The sequence below is a fragment of the Suricata suricatta genome, chromosome X, assembly GCF_006229205.1.
Source record: "Suricata suricatta isolate VVHF042 chromosome X, meerkat_22Aug2017_6uvM2_HiC, whole genome shotgun sequence".
NCBI lineage: Eukaryota > Metazoa > Chordata > Mammalia > Carnivora > Herpestidae > Suricata > Suricata suricatta.
Window position 1 is genome coordinate 14,820,158 of NC_043717.1, and position 16,185 is coordinate 14,836,342.

Consider the following 16,185-nt stretch of genomic DNA (forward strand, 5'->3'; position numbering starts at 1 on the left):
TTATTTTTTCTCCCATAGCTTGTTGATATGGTGGATTACATGAACTGATTTTCGAACACTGAAGCAGCCATCCATATCTAAAATAAACCTCACTTGGTCATTGTATACGGTTCTTTTAATATCTTGCTGGATTTGTTTTGCTACTATTTTATTGTGGATTTTTGTGTCTATGCTCTGTAGGGACATTGGTCTGTGGTTATTTTTGTACTGTTGGCCTGGTTTTGGTACTAAGGTAATACTGGCCTCATAATATGAATTAGCAAGCATTTCCTCTTCTTCCTTTTTTCTCGAAGAGATTATGTAGAATTGGTGCTCATGTTTAAATATTTGGTGGAAATCTCTGGTGAAACTCTTTAAGCTTGGAGATCGTTTTTTTGGGAGCTTTTAAGTTATGAATTCAATTTCTTTAAGATTTTTTTTTTTTTTAGTAATGTCTACACTCAACGTGGGACTCAAATTCATGACTCGGAGATCAAGAGTCACATGCTCTTCTGAATGAGCCAGCCAGGTGCCCCTGAATTCAACTTCTTTAACAGTTAGAGGACTATTGAGATTATCCATCTATTTTATCTTGAGTGAGTTTTGGTAGTTTTTGTGATTTTTCAAAGAATTGGTCCATTTCATCTAAATTGTCAAATGTATGTGCATTTGTAATATTCTCTTACTACCCTTGTAATGGCTCCAAGATCTATAGCCCCTGTTTTATTCCTAGCATTCCAATTTGTGTCTTCTTTATCTTTGTCAGTTTTCTTATAGGTTTATCCATTTTATTGATCTTTTTAAAGAACTAGGTTTTTTTCACTGAAATTTTCAACTTCAGTGATTCTAGCTCTTCATGGTTTCCTTTCTTCTACTTGCTCTTTTCCTTTCTTTTCTGTTCTTTTCTAATTTCCTGAAGTGGGAGCTTAGGTTATTGATTAGAACTTTCCTCCATTCTGATGTAAACATTTAGTGCTATAAATTTTCCTCTCAGCATTGCTTTAGCTGTGTCCCACAAATGGTCATATTTTCATCTTCATTCAGTTTGATGTATTTTTAAAATTTCCTTTGAGACTTCCTCTTTGACCCATGGATTATTCAGAAATGCGTTATTTGTTTTCCAAGTGTTTGGAGATTTTCCTGTTATCTTTATGTTATGTTACTGATTTCTAGTTTGATCCCATCATAGTCAAACAATATACTCTGTATTATTTCCATTCCTTAAAATATATTAGGGTTAGTGTTATGAGCCAGGGCATGGTCTAACTTGGTGAATGTTTCATGGTTACTGAAGAGAATGTGTTTTATGCTGTTTCTGGGTGGAATTTTCTACAAATATCAATTAGAACCGCTTGGTTGATAATGTTGCTTTGTTTTTCCATATTCTTGATGACATCCTATTTAGTAGTTCTTTCAAACACTGAGAGAGCAATGCTGAAATTCCCAACTGTAATTGTGGATATATCTGTCTTTCAGTTCTATCACCTTTTCTTCATGTATTTTGCAGCTCTGTTTTGTTCATACATACTTAAGATTGCTGTTTTATTGGTGGATTGACAATGTTATCATCTGTCCTTCTTTATCTCAGTAATTTTCTTTGCTCTTTAGTCTCCATTATCTGATATTATAAATAGTTCCACCTGCTTTCTAAAAAAAAATAATGTTTTCATGGCATACCTTTTTTTACCCTTTCACTTTTAACACACCCATATCAATACATTTGAAGTGAATTTCTTATAGACAGCACATAGTTGAGTTACATTTTTATCCATTATGTTACTTCTTTCAATTGGTATATTAAGGCCATTTACACTTAAAAGTAATTATTGATATGTCAGGGCTTAAGTCTGTCATTGTATTATTTGTTTCCTATTTATTCTCTATTTATAATTCCTCTTCTTCCTTTTTCTTGCCTTCCTGTGAGTTACTTGTACATTTCTCAAAGCTCCATTTTGATTTATCCAGTCTTTGAGTATATCTCATTGTATAACTTTTTAGTGGTTTTTAATGCTTTTTAGTTATTAAAATATACATACATAACTTAATCACAGCAAGTGGTACCAATGTTTTCCCATTTGAAGTGATGTATAGAAATCTTACTTCCACTGAGGTCCCTTTACACCCTCCCCACTTTTAAAATATAACATTCTTATCTATTATCTCTATACATATTGAACACACCAGATATTATAACTTACGCTTCAAATATCAAACATAATTTTAAAAGCTAATGAGGATAAAGACAGCCTATTATACATACCCCAATTTTTACCCATCCACTGTTTCTTTATTTCCCTTTCTGAAGTTCCAAGCTTCCTTCTGTTACCATTTCTTTTTCAGTTTAGAGAACTTTCTTTGGCTATTGTTTAAGAGTAGGTCTGTGACTGACAAATTCTGCTTGTTTTCCTTTACCTGAGAATACTTTTATTTTCTCTTCATTCCTGAATAATATTTTCACCAGATATAGAATTCAGAGTTGACCATTCTTTTCTTTCAGTACCAGAAAATGCTGCACACTTCCTTCTGGACTCCATGACTTCATGTGAGAAATCGCCTGTCATTCAAATCATTCTTTTCCCACAGGTAACATGTTGTTCCTCTTTCACTGCTTTTTCTTTGTCTTTAGTTTTTAGAGGTTTGATTATATTGATGTGTCTTGGCACAGATTTGCTGTTTGGGTTTTGCTCAGCTTCTCGATCCTGGAAGTTTATCTCTTTTGTCTAGTTGAGGGAGTTTTCAGCCATTATTTCTTTGAATACTTGTTATTTCCATATCTTTTTCTTCCCCTTCTGGGACTCCAATGACACAAATATTAGACCTTATGTTATTGTACCATAGGTCTGTGAAGGTCTGTTCATTTGTTTTGTTAGACTATCTTCCATGTGTTGTTCAGACTGGGTAAATTTCATTGATCTGTTTTCAACCTCAGTGATTCTTTCCTCTGTCATCTCTACTCTATTATTAAGCTAACCAGTAAATTTTTTAATGTGGCAATTCTATTTTTCAGTTCTTTAAGTTTCATGTTTTAAGTATCTGTAATTTATTTGCTAAGAATATTTAGTTTTTTATTTCGATTCAAGAGTGTTTGTCATTGTTCAGTAAGGCATCTTTTTTCAAAGTTTATTCATTTATTTTGAGAGAACGAGAAAGAGAGAGCACACATGTGTGAGGGAGAGAGGCAGAAAAGGAGAATCCCAAGTAGGCACGGCGCAGAGCCTGACTTGGGGCCCGATCCCATGAACCATGAGATAATGACCTGAGCCAAAATCAAGAGTTGGCCACTCAAGTGACTGAGCCACCCAGGTGCCCCCATTAAAGCATCTTTTATGATGGCTGTAAGAGTTGCCATGGGAAAGCAACTGAGCGGCCACTTTGCTGTGGAAAGCTGCAAACACTGACAACCCCCACTTGCAAACCTGGGATGACCCGAGCCATTTGGAAAGCACCAGCAGCCATTTTATTGCAGGCCAGATAACAGATCCAGGCGCCACCAGGACTGACGACCCCCACTCTCAAGCTGGACTCTCTCAAACTGTAATGCCTCACCATGGAATTCCAGCATCCCCCTCCCCACTGAAGCGCACAACCAACTGAATCCTGCCACCGTCCAAAGAAGACCCTACATGGCTATCGGCCCACCTGAGCTCAAACCCGGAACTCCTGCACCCATAAAAGACCTTGCTCTCCCATATCAGGCGCGACTTCCCTGACTCCCCGCTCCAGAGTCACGGAACCTCGCCCGGGGAATTGCAGATCCCAATAAAGGCCTTCTTGGCTCCATAACGTGGTCTCTTTGTCCTCCCATCTCTGTCTCCATCTATTAAACCTTACAATGGCTACTTTAAAATCTTTGTCAGGTAATTCTAACATTTGAATCTTCTGATATCAAGATGTCAACCAGACTGGACTGTTATCTAGAGACTTAGAAGAATGAGCTACTTCCAAACTTACTCAGGTTGTTGGCAGAATCCAACTCCTTGCAGCAGGAGGCCTGTGGTCTCCGTTTCTTTGCTGGCTGCCAGCCTGGGCCTGCTCTCTGCTCCAGTAAAGTGGCCTGTATTCCTTTTCACATGACCCTTTCGTCTTCAAAGTGGCAAGTCCTCTTCAAGCTCTGAATTTCTATGACTTCTTCTCCTGCCACTAGGCAGAGACAGTTCTTTGCTTTTAAGTGCACATGTGATAAGATTAGGCCCACCAGGCTACCTCTCTTTTTAAAAGTCAGCTCTGCCATATAACATAACACAATCATGGGAATGAGAGAGAGCACATCACATTCACAGGCCCTGGGTATTTGGGAGTGGAATCTTGGGGACCATTCCTAGAAATTCTGCTCACCTCACTACCTCTGGGGAGACGGCAGGAGAGAGTGCATTATTTGGTCCAGAGGTTCTGCAATTAGAATGTATTAATTCTAATGGACTTGAATTGAGCAATATGTTTACACTCTCTTGCTATACTATTTGTATTTTTGTAATAAACATTTCTTTTTATAATTTCCAGCATGATTATGTTTATATATATAATACATATGCAGGTATGTTATATGTAAACATACATTCAAAAGCTACTTTAGAAATAACAGTATAGGGGCGCCTGGGAGGCTCCGTCGGTTAAGTGTCCGACTTGAGCTCAGGTCATGATCTCATGGTTCATGAGTTCAAGCTCCGTATCGGACTCTGTGTGGACAGCTCCTCCATATGGGACTCTGTGGGTGGGGCCTGTGTCTCCCTCTCTGCCCCTCCCCCACTTGTCCTCTGCGCCTCTCTCTCTCTCTCAGAAAAAGAAGTTTAAAAAATTTTTAAGTTAAAAAAAGAAGTAACATTATAATATTTTTGAATGTAGAACTACAGTTCACAGGCTACCAACCTGTGTACGTGCTTGAGAAAAGGTATTAGATTTAAAGGGATGGTGCTATCAGCACCACTGTACAAAAGGCGTGCCCGAGATTTGTGAAGCAGCAGAATCACCTGAACTTTTAAAAATATCCTGGGTCCGCTGTCCCAGCTCCTTTCCCAACTCCAAACTGCTAGCGATGCAGCTTGCCTGGGGCAGGGGCGGCCTGGAGACTCACTGGCAAGAAGACTCCTGTGGGACCCCACATGTCACAAGTGTAAATATCCAGCAAAAACCACAGCAACACCCTAGATGGTTTGGATTTCGATCTGCTAGGAAGCTGGGGAGTTGAAACATGATTTTAAAGTCGCTTTCTGAGCTCAGATTCAATAATCCTGTCATTAAGAAAATAGGACTCCATTATGGATAATCACCAAGATCAACTGGGTCAGGGGACTGCTCTCCCCAAGTCATAAGACATCCCCCCACATCCTTCCTGCACTGCAGCACCGACGAAGTCTGAGGAATCTGCCAATGGTGTGGGCTCCTACCGGCGAGACATTTGTCCTCAATTACTCCAGACCCTCCTTCGAGTAACATTTCTCACAGCAACACTGAACAGGATACAGTTGTTAGGATTTTGTTTTCTAAAAGAAAACACTGTATTTAAATTGTAAAGAATAATTTGAGCAGGAATTGGTTGCTTTCAAGGACCCCGTAGATGGGGAACACCTGGATAGTCAAACACTTGGATTATTAATTACTGATAGAAAAGACAGACAGAAAATAACAGGCTTCCTTACTAATTAGTAAAATGAAATCTTTTCCCAAAATGCCTTGCTTTCACAGTTTGTAGGAAAAACAGCACAAGCCCAAAACTCCAGGCAGTGGTGGCTCTTTTCAATTGAAATCGCTGATTTCTAGAAAGAATCCTTTAAAAATCAGAAAACAAAATAGGCACGATTCTGAATACAGAATAGCAACCTGGAAATCTCTACTTTATGCCACTCGTGGAAGTAAATTTGTGATTCTTTCTTAAATCCAGAATAGCAAAGTAATTATGAGCTTCATCTCACAGTGGTGCAGATACGCATGATAGGGAGTGGACGGTCCAGGAAGGCATAATGACACAGCATGCAACGAAGGGGCGGGGCTTGCTCCCCTCGGGACAACACAGGCACCCAGATATTGCGGTGGGCTTGAGCTCAGGTGCTAGAACCAGCCTGCCCAGCTTCCCACGCCCTCTCTGCACCACCCTACCTTGTGTGACCATGAATGAGTTTTTTAACTTTAAGAAGCCTATGCCTCAGTTTCCTCTTCTGAAAAACAGGCATGTTAAGAAAGAACAGTACCTATACCACAGAGTGGTGTAAGGATTTAATAAGCTGAAACATATGAAGGGCTTAGCCTCCTTTCTGCCTGGCATAGGGTAAGCGCTCAACAAACTGAGTCATCGTACACAGACAGACACAGTCCCAGGCAGCCAGTAAGCCTGGAAGAGGACGTCACCATTATTATTCCGTAAAGTAACACAGCCATCAAGGCCACGAGATACCAGTAGGTTCATTTAACATATTCTAACAGTGCTGCCTGATGAATCCGGTCAAAACCTTCCCAAGCGGCATCTTAATCAGTTACATCTTTGCAGAACAATGTCAAACGTATGCTCTCCAGAGTACAGAATGACCAAAGGCCAGATCATAGAAGCAAAAACCGTCATCCTGTGGAAGAAGTTACATTTATGACAATACAATATTCCAGTTAACGTGTCTCATTGGTCCATAGAGCCCCCAGGACCTAGCACATAGCGACTAGACATCGTGAGCACATTATGTAACACGCCCAGAAAATTCCTGCCACCTTTTGAAGAGACGTAAAGTGGTTTGAAAATAATATTCCATATCATGCACAAAATTAATGGCCTTGATGTTGGTAGTTTTTTTTAAAGTGAAATAGGATGAGAGGGATCCACTTCGGGGTCTCTGAATGTACAAGAGTAACATGGAAATCTCTACTTTATGCCATTTGTTAAAGTAAATTTGTGATTCTTTTTTAAATAAATAACAGTCCCACCGAGGGGCACTCACTGACAGCATCCACCCGAGTGGCGGCAAAAGCCCAGGCCCGAGGGCAGGGGGCCGTGCCCCTCAGACATGACACCTTCTGTTCCCTCTTCCTGAGGCACGGTGCCGCGCCGTCCGCCCCCACCACCTCCGTGAACAGGTGCGTCTGCCCGAGCAAAGCAGAAGGAACGGCGAAGAAGGATGCCGCCTCTTACCCCCAGCCCGCCCCAACCGGAATGAGGTGCAGAAGCCCTGCCTTTCAGATTCCCGGGGCACGGAGTCTTCAAGCAGCAAGCGGGGCACGAGTAGCGTCCCCCAGACAAGGCCCGAGGGCCTGAAAGCAGTTGAAACCGAATGGTCACCAGGTCTACAAAACAAAAGTCTGTTTCCAAACCCTGGGAAGCTTATTTCAGTGTCGCACTGAACGTAACTGCCACACCACCTCTTTGCAGCATGTCCCGTAGCAAGTACTCCCCTTCTAATAGGAGCGCAATCAGGGCTGAGTCAGACCAAGTGAAGCATCCCCCTAACACCTGCTCCCCCGTCATATTTCCAGAGAGAATGTCCCTCTCTCCGTTTACCCAGTTAACATCTGCTACCATTGTTCTTGCAGAGGGCACATCTCAGACTTCATGGTAAACACTGCACAGCTCTGACAGTGGACAAATACGTAGTGACCTTTGTCTTACAGATCTGTTTCATCCCAGCTGATGGGATCTCGTTGAGAATTCCACCTGTGGGTCAAGAAAATTAAGGTGCTGACAAAGTGAAAGCTATCTGAACCGACATCTACTGTCACAAGTATTGTGGAATCACTGGACAAGGATTCATTTTATGTTTAAAGTAATCCCTAACACTAACTAGGGGCCACATTCGACCACTGAAAATGGAAAGACTGATGGGACTCAGAAACAAATGAGCAGAGGCACTGTTAGAAGAAATGATGCAGCAGTACATATTTGGAGAGAAATGGATGTATTTCCAGGTTATTTAATGATACCAGAGAGCCAACAAAGTTTGAATCATGAAGGCGTAGACAAGTCTTCCTCAGTGACAAGCCACGTGAACAAGGAGCCATGACGCATCAGGTCATCTGTCCCAGAGGCCCAGGAACAGGGGAAAGAGGCTTGGAGGTCTACCCACGTCCCCGGACCCTCACCCCACTGCACTCGAGCACACAGCGCACACAAGCAGAGCTGAGGAGCGCGCCCAGCTCTAGTGAGGGGACTGTGCTCTTTGTCAAGATTTAAAAGGACATAGGGGACAGCATTCACGTTTTATTCTGTCACAGCACTAAAATTTGAAGATGAGGACTCTCACAGGAAGGGGGTAAACATATGCGCCTCCTTTCCATGACCTGTTCCTCTCAAACGAACAGAACTCAAAGATCAGTAACTTGAAGTAGAAATTAAAGTTCTGGAAAAGTTCCAGCACAGGCCCATGCTCACAGACGGGATAGTTAGTGCAAGAACATTTTTTTAACTTCCATCCCCCAGGTTTTCAAACCCGATGTTTGATGAGGATTTGGGATCTTAATGGATTTGATGTCAGGGAAGATGGAAAGGGTACATTGCTGCTATTTTGTCTAAAAGAAAGCAAACAACAACTAAACAAGCAAACAATAACAGAGACAGGCTGTTTGGGCTCAAACACACGTGTGCACAACAAAATTCAGAAGTACCCAGGAGGATTCCCACGGACTTACTGGAGGGCTGCCTAGTGAAACAAAAGGTGTATTAACAAGAAAATGTCAAACTTGAAAGAGCAAGTTTCCCTTTATTTCCCACCCAACTAAAAGAAATGGAAGATGAAACCACCAATGCAGATGATGGTACAGATGAAGATGAAAAGAGCAATTTTTTTTCAAAATAAGGACAATCAGAGTGCTGGGTTGACAGTTAATTCTTTCTCCCCATGGAAAACAAGAATAATCTCCATCCTGCCCTGTATCTTTTACATAGCCTCAGCAGCCCGAGATACATTTCTATCATGAGGCTACTAGATAGTGTAAAAAGGAATGTTTTAAAACTCCTATTAGCTCAAGCTAATAAAACCTTGTACTTCTATATCATGCCACCACTAAAAGCAACATTAGTACAAAAAATAAATATAAATAACCACCGGCAAAGTAACAAAGGGCTTTCTCTCAGAATGGTACAAATATGTAAAATACTAACCTTTCTTTCACCTCACTAATTACAAAACAACAATATTCTTCAGCCACCTTGGGCAAATACACAACAGACTCAGGATATGCCAGAAAGCGTTCTAAAACACCTAACAAATGAAGGCGGAGGCAATGGGAAACCAAGCTAAACACTGTTACCTTCAGCATTGGGCATGCAAGCTACAAGTAAACCCACCTCGGCCTTCCAGGATGGGCCCGCAGCAAGCAAAGCATGCATTTCCCTAACACTCATACCAACAGGCGGAGAGAATGGCTCACTTCCTCACAGACCGCGTCAGATCAATTTCAAAACCAGCAAGCATATTCTTTTAACCCCTACCACAGCTTCCTGCTTTCCACACATCTATTTGTGAACGACAAAATGTCGAGGGCCTAGGTCCCCTTGCACTTCACCAAAGGTCCCCTCTCAAAGCAGTCAGCTACATGCCTGTGGGCTCAAGCTACAGTTTCAAGGCTTTTTCTTTTTTAAATTCCTTTGGTTGGCCATTAAAAAATGTGATTCTGTGAATACACGTCAGAAGGTCCCAGGAAAAGGCTGCTTAGGAATCCTTTGCTGGATTAAAATACACTGTTGTCTGGATCTGGGGGTAAGATTCTGAAAGATGCTGGTAATTAAATGCAACATGGGGAAGATGAACTTCTATGAAAGAGCCCGTATATCTGCCTTTAATAGATGGTTATCTTTCTGTTTTATGTGGCAGTTTCAGGTCCCAGAAGGGTAGCTGTTTTATTTTTTTTTAATAAATGACTTTGAGGATTTCATTCTAGTACCTCCTATTATTGTACCCTAAATTATGGTCTCTTGTGGTCTGTTCTGAAAAAATATCCAAAACTCAAAAATTAGGCAAAAAGGGATGATTGTGTGACCATTTGATGCCACACTGATATATTTTCTATAGGCCCCTCCACCCAGCAGAATCATCTGATTCTCTCTGGAAATGTAACCTGATTTGACTAACACTTTGTTAGGACATTTTACAACCCTATGAAAGTCATAGGATAACATATAGAAAAATGGGAAGGTATGCTGCTTTCTTTTTTTCCTTTTCTGCTAGAAATGATAACCCCAGAGGTAAAGACTTCATTGTCTCTAAAATATGAACCTGTTTGGGATATAACCTAGCAATCTTATTTGAATTTCTCTTTCTCCACTGACTTTTCGATCAGTTTCTCATAACCTGACTGCATCAGCTTTGTGATTCTGCTAGTTCCCTCCTTAAGGGAGTCCAATAAAACTCTGACACAATAAAACTTTCTCTATGTGTATGTTTTAAACAATTAAAGAATTAGTCTTTGATATTTTGGGGAGCCCAACAATCATATGGTCCCTGGAGGATGATCTCCAGCCTTCAGGATTCCCCAGCTATCATACTCATAGGGCCACTATGTGAAGACAACCAAACTCGGGTCAACTAGCTCAGTTGGCTAGTGTGGCACAGATATGGCTCCAACACAGGCAGGATGCCTTCCATCCATCTGCAGAGGCCACAGCTCTAAACAGATAAAAATAGGGGCGCTTGGGTGGCTCAGTCAGGGAAGCGTCCAGCTCTTGATTTCAGCTCAGGTCACGATCTCATGTTGATTGTGAGATTGAGCCCTGCATCAGGCTCCACACTGAAAGCGGAGCCTGCTTGGGATTCTCTCTCTCTCTCTCTCTCTCCCTCCACCCCTCCCCCATTCACACTTGCTGTCTCTCTCTCCCTCTCTCTCTCAAAATAAATTAACATTTTAAAAATAAAATGAACAAAAAAACATAAACGTTGAGAGTGAATGAGCAGCAACGCCACTCCCATGGGTGAATACACAAGAGAAATGAGGGCCTGCATCTGTAAGAAGACTGACACGACAACGTTCAGAGCCTTTATTCCGAAAACACCCAAAACGGAAACAATCCAAATGTCTATCAACAGGAGAACAGATAAACAAATTCTGGCGTATTCGTAAAATGGGAGACCATACAGCAAGAACGAAGTACTGATGTACGCAGCGACATTTTGTTGTCCAAAAGGAGCCATACATAAAAGAACACAGACTTAATGAATCTGTTTATGTGAAATTAAAATATAGGCAAGCCTCATCTATAATGATACATTCCCTGTGGGGAGGGGAATGACTGGAAAAAGGTATGATATTACTTTCTGGAGGGACAGAAATAGGATTGACCTGGGTGATGCCTAGCATGCACACGTGCACAAAGAAAACCAAGAGGTACAGTTTTGACTTTGGTATTTTACTTTACGTAAATTTCACCTCAAAAATGAACAAATTGTTTAAAAAGAGGAAGGACAGAAAAAACTGGATTCTAAAAAAAGTGACTAGGGAAAAGAAAGGAAAGGGGGATTTGAAAGGATTCTTCTTCCACATGTAGAGTAAATAAATAAGAACTAACTAAATAAGGGGTGCCTGGCACCCCTGGCTCAGTCAGTGGAGCATGTGACCCTTGATCTCAGGGTTGTAAATTCAAGCCCCGCATTGGTGTAGAGATTATTTAAAAATAAAATCTTTTAGGGGCACCTGGGTGGCTCAGTCGGTTAAGCGTCCAACATCATTCAGCTCAGGTCATGATCTCACAGTTTGTGAGTTTGAGCCTCACATCGGGCTTGGGCTCTATGCTGACAGCTCAAAGCCTGGAGCCTGCTTCACCTTCTATGTCTTCCTCTCTCTCTGCCCCTCACCCACTTGGGCTCTGTCTCTCTCTGTCTCTCAAAAATAAATAAATGTAAAAAAATGCTTAAAATAATCTTTTAAAAAAAGAGCTCACCAAATAAAACAAAAACGAGGATAAACCCAAAAGGGCATGGCTGTATGTTCCCTGGTTGGGTACATTTATGCCTGCCAATAAACTTCAGCCGAGAGCTGGCAACGCCCAGGCACCTTCTTAACATGAGGGTGATTGGAACAGCTGGTATTTCTCTTTGAGAAACGGAGACAATACAGAGTTGAGGTTGGATACTGGGGGACCATGCTCAATAAGGACACTATTAATAATCCGTAAATGAATCAAGCAAATGCTTAAGGTAAGCCCTCTGACAGTGGGGATGGTGGGAACAATGGCATAAAGGCACACAAATAAACAATGGGATTCCACAAGACTACCCCATTCAGTTCAGGAACAAATTATTCTTAAGCTAAATAGTGCATATGTAAACCCACTCTCAAAACTGCAAACTTATGCCAAGATGACTGTTATTACCTAAAGATGTATTTTCAGCTTCTCGAACCCTCTATGGCAGTTTTCATTATTGTTAAACTCCATTGCATCCACCTACTAGATCTTCAATAATAGGCCTAAAACATTCCCAGCGGGTGAAGGCTTGAAAATAGACTCAGCCATCTGAAAGAATAGAAGTTTCTTTTTCTGCCAAATGTGACAGCCACAAGTGGTGCAGCCCCAGCGTTCTGGCCACGTCCTTTCTGGCTCGGGGGGGAGGGGGGAATGCCTCCCAAAAGTGTGTTTTCCCACACCGGGACTGCTCTAGATGAGGGGAGATGACGAGCAATTAGGTACTCGGGCAAGGGGAGAGGGTGACAAGCGACAGTGGCACACTCAGTAGGGGGCCAGCCATGTGCTAAATCCTGCCTCCTTTAATCCTCAGAGTGGCCAGATGAGGTAGTCAGGCTCCAGAAAGGAAACAGATGGCACACCCAAATTAGGTAGTCTGAGGCGGGACCAAGAAGAAGACTTCCAAAGTGGGTGAGGTACAGAGAGACTCTGAGACAGGAGGCGGGGCTAGAAACTAGGGATGAAGGGAAAGGAGTATGGAGGAACAGGACTTGGGAGTGACCATCGTCTGGCAGAGCGGCAACCCCCTGGGGCAGGGAGCCAACAGGATAATCCCTGACCGGGCTGGCCTCCCTCCCTCCCTGCCATCCTCTGTGAGCACGGAAGGCAGAGGACAGGAACCCGCTGTGATGGCGCCAGGCCCAGCCCCAGACCCCGAGGGCGGAGAGAGGCCACAGGGACATCACCTCTGGGTTGCCGGTGAAGAGCTCCTGCTCCCCAGCAGTCCCTGAGCAAGGAGGATCGGTTCTGAGGTGGCCTGGGCTCTTCCCACACTGTGTTTTCCTGTCCTGGGGCCCACCTGCCCCCACAAATGCTTAAGCAGACAACCCAGCCTTGAGCCCTCAGCAAAGTCCAACTCGGAAGTTCTCTGAATCTATGGATTTGTGGTTTGGAATGGGGGGGCACTAAGCCGATAGGACATCAAAATAAGGGTTTCAAAATAGGGCCTCCCCTCAAAACTGGTGCCCACACTGTAGTCGTTTCTCCTTCCCAGGGATGTCCTCCATCCTTCCAAGTCCTCCCCTCCTTCCGAGGATCCTTCTCTCTTCCCACAGTCCTCCCTTCCTTCCCAGGGTCTTCCTCTCTCTTTCCCACAGTCTTCACCTCCTTCCCAGAGTCCTCTTCTTTCCCAGATCCTCCTTTCTTTTTCCCATGGTCCTCTTCTCTTATTCCTTTCTCCTCCATCTTCACACTAAGCTTTTATCTGGAAAAACCTTCCTTCCACACCAGAATTTGACTCAACTTCAAGGGCAGTCCTTGTCCCAAAATTGGGGGTTTTGTTTGGAAGGGCAAAAGAATTCACCCCATTTACGCATCAGTACAATAGAGTCAAAATGTGGTAGCCCAAATATAATACTTTCCTACTCTTAAAATGGGAAAGAGCTACTAGGTCCAACTGTAGTTCAAGAAAAACAAAGGCTGTACTCCCACAACTACTTATAGAAAGCAAGTTTATCAGCATGTTACCAACAAAACTGTCGCTAGCCTCTGCCCAATGAAAATAAAAGAGCGAGGGGCGCCTGGATAGCTCAGTCAGTTACGTATCTGACATTGGCTCAGGTCATGATCACACGGTTTGTGGGTTCGAGCCCCGCGTCGGGCTCTGTGCTGACAGCTCGGAACCTGGAGCCTGCTTCGGATTCTGTGTTTATGTGTGTCTCTCTCTGCCCCTCTCCTGCTCAAGGAGAGCAGAGTTGTCTCTCTCTCTCTCAAAAATAAACATTTTAAAAATAAAAAAAAAAAAGAAGAGAATGAAGTGTGAGCAACATTACTCTAGGGCAAGATCCTGAGGAAAGACTAAAGTGGGTTCCTATTAGTTCTAGACTGGGGGCAGAGGACAGGTAGAGGGCCCAAGAGTTGGACACTGTTTTTTATCATCAATCCCTTTTCATAAAACCCTCCCATGTAGCTCTCAAGGCTCTTTGAAGGGGACACCTGCTTCTCTGGGCCCCCCATCCCCCACACCAGCTGCCCCACAGCCGCAGGTCTTAGGCACGGTCTGGTACCACCGAACTCCAGCAGAAGCCCTGGGGATTTCTGCACACAGCCCTTCCTAGTGAGCACAGTCCGTCTTCTCCAGCGTTAGATGGCAAGTTCACGGTAGAAAAACATTTTCGGCTTACTTGGTATTTCCTGCAGCAAACAGCCTCAAGGTGATGTTCCCCCCCCACCCCGATTATTTTTTTACTCAATTTCAATCATTATTTACAACTGTGCAGCATGTAATTTCTTAACATGAATGAGCTACATTTTTGCAATTAACCCCTAAATGACTTCTGCAAAGGGCATAATTTTAAAACATTCCTGATTGTGTTCAATGCTTCATGGCCATAAAGGGGAAAGGAAAATAATACTGCTCCTGTCAAAAAAGGTGTATGAAGGTATAAAACACAGCATAATTGGAATTCTAGATTTAGTCTGATTGCTACTTGATTTAAAGAGTCAACACTAGGGGCGCCTGGGTGGCTCAGTTGGTCGAGAGTCCAACTATTGATTTTGGCTCAGGTCATGATCCCAGAGTTGTGGGATCAAGCCCTGCATGGGGCTCAACACTGTGCGTGGAGCCTGCTTAAGATTCTCTTTCTCTCCCTCTGCTCCTCTCCCCACCTCATGCTGTCTCTCTCTAAAATAAGTAAGTAAATAAATAAATAAATAAATAAATAAAGTCAAAACTAGTTTCAACCCATGAGGCACCCAGGTGGCTCAGGTAGTTGAGTGTACAACTTTTGATTTTGGCTCAGGTCATGATCCCAAAGTCATGCCCACATCAGGCTCTGCACTGTGTGTGGAAGCTACTTGAGGTTTCTTTCTTTCTTTCTCTCTCTCTCTCTCTCTCTCTCTCTCTCTCTCCCCCCTCCACCCCTCCTTCCCGCTCTCTTCCTCTCTCGTATATATATATATATATATATATACATACATACATATATATATCAATTTAAAAATAACTAGTTTCACTTTGAATGGAATGGAACAGGGTAAAATTCTTTCAAAACATCAAAGCAAGTGAACAAGTACATACATAAAACAATTTAACAAGCTTTATATTTTCCGGCATTTTCTAAGTGACACACCACTTTAAAAAGAACACTCTGAGCCTTAAGAAAGTGATTTCAAGATGAGTATCTCTCGATATCTAGTGCAAAGCTATACATTCTCTTTTTGAGAGCACACAAGAGGTCAAAGTGTCAACTCATCCCCTAGGAGAGCCCATGAAATGACCCAAGTGCTCCCACAGTTTTGGTCAGTAGAACCCACACAGGAGACAGGAAAAAGGGTTTCACGTTGTACTCACTCTTACAAAGTTGTCAGGGAACAAACCTCTTCTGCCGTTGATCTGTCCCTCCCACCAGCCTCCATCCTCCTTCCTGATGTTGGTGATGATCTCACCCACGCTGATCGTCAGCTCATCGTCGTGCTGGGCCTGGTAGTCAAACTCCACTATGGCCTCCACTGGAAGGAACAGGGACAGAAAAAAGAGCACCTTAGGCCAGATCTTGGAGAAGGCTGAGGCCCACCAGCCCTGGAAGATCAGTAAAGTCATATTAAAGGGACTTCCCCTCTAGCAGTACTTAAAATAACAGGACCCCACACAGCAGCCTGATTTTGGTTAGCCCTAGGGCTGTCGCACAGAAACCGCAAAGCGCAGGTCGGTGGTCAGGAACCGGTGGAGCGGCCTGCAGTTCTCAGGGCCAGGAGGAGCTTCCGAGGGGAAACCACACAACGCCAGAGGCCGATCACATCTGCACTGCCGGACGGAGTGCAGCATCACCTCCCCAAGTGTGGAGAAGGCAGGTAACACGCGCAGCTTTGGTCCTTAGGTGTCGTCGGCCTTGCGAAGA

At 43.1% G+C, this 16,185-nt stretch overlaps 1 protein-coding gene across 1 annotated transcript in view; it reads right to left on the bottom strand.

Annotated features, from left to right (window-relative positions):
• SH3KBP1 (SH3 domain containing kinase binding protein 1) overlaps window positions 1-15,814 on the bottom strand; it is a 279,554-nt gene extending 263,740 nt beyond the window's left edge. Inside the window, exon 1 of the mRNA XM_029929622.1 lies at window positions 15,639-15,814. The gene's annotated coding sequence lies outside the window, so the exon portion shown is untranslated. The remainder of the gene's footprint in view (window positions 1-15,638) is intronic.
• Between the last annotated feature and the right edge of the window lie 371 nt (window positions 15,815-16,185).